The sequence below is a fragment of the Vombatus ursinus genome, unplaced genomic scaffold (genome assembly GCF_900497805.2).
Source record: "Vombatus ursinus unplaced genomic scaffold, bare-nosed wombat genome assembly UNPS02014945.1, whole genome shotgun sequence".
Taxonomy (NCBI): domain Eukaryota; kingdom Metazoa; phylum Chordata; class Mammalia; order Diprotodontia; family Vombatidae; genus Vombatus; species Vombatus ursinus.
In genome coordinates, this window is record NW_020954723.1 from 14620567 (window position 1) to 14621215 (window position 649).

Genomic DNA, 649 nt, shown 5'->3' on the forward strand with positions numbered 1-649 from the left:
AATCTCTTCTCTCAAAGAAGTTTAAAACCTAGTATGGAAAGGAAGGAAAATAAAAAGTATACACAAATAACTACCATGCAACAAAATATGAGATACTCACAGTCAGACACACACTAAATGCCATGAGAGTTCAAAGGAAAAAAATTGGCTTGGAGTACTATGGAAGATAGTCTGGAGGAGGTGGCATTTGAATTGGGCCTTGCAGGGAAGGAAGAAATTCAATAATTGATTTTAGAAATCATTTTACAAGTGATTGTACTCAGGTTGTGGCTTGTACGTGGTCATATAGTTGGTGTCAGAGATGAGTGTCAAGTCTTTGTCTCCTGAACTGCTAGTCTGGAATTCTTTCTGCTGTACCACAATGATTCTCTGATCATACTCCTCTTATAGATGGGGAACTTGAAGCTCAGAAAAGTTAAATGACTTGGCCTGGGACAAAAACCTAAATCATCTATCCCCTAGCCCAGTTCCCATTTGAGTCTGACTTATCTCTGAAGCTTAGGCTATAAGTAATCTGACAGTAGCAAACATGCCTAGCCTTTACTATATACCTCAAGGACCTAACACTATGTTCTGCATTCCATATGTATTTGATTCACTCTTGATTGATTGATTCACATCCTTGCTGCATTTTTCCTCTAGGATTTGT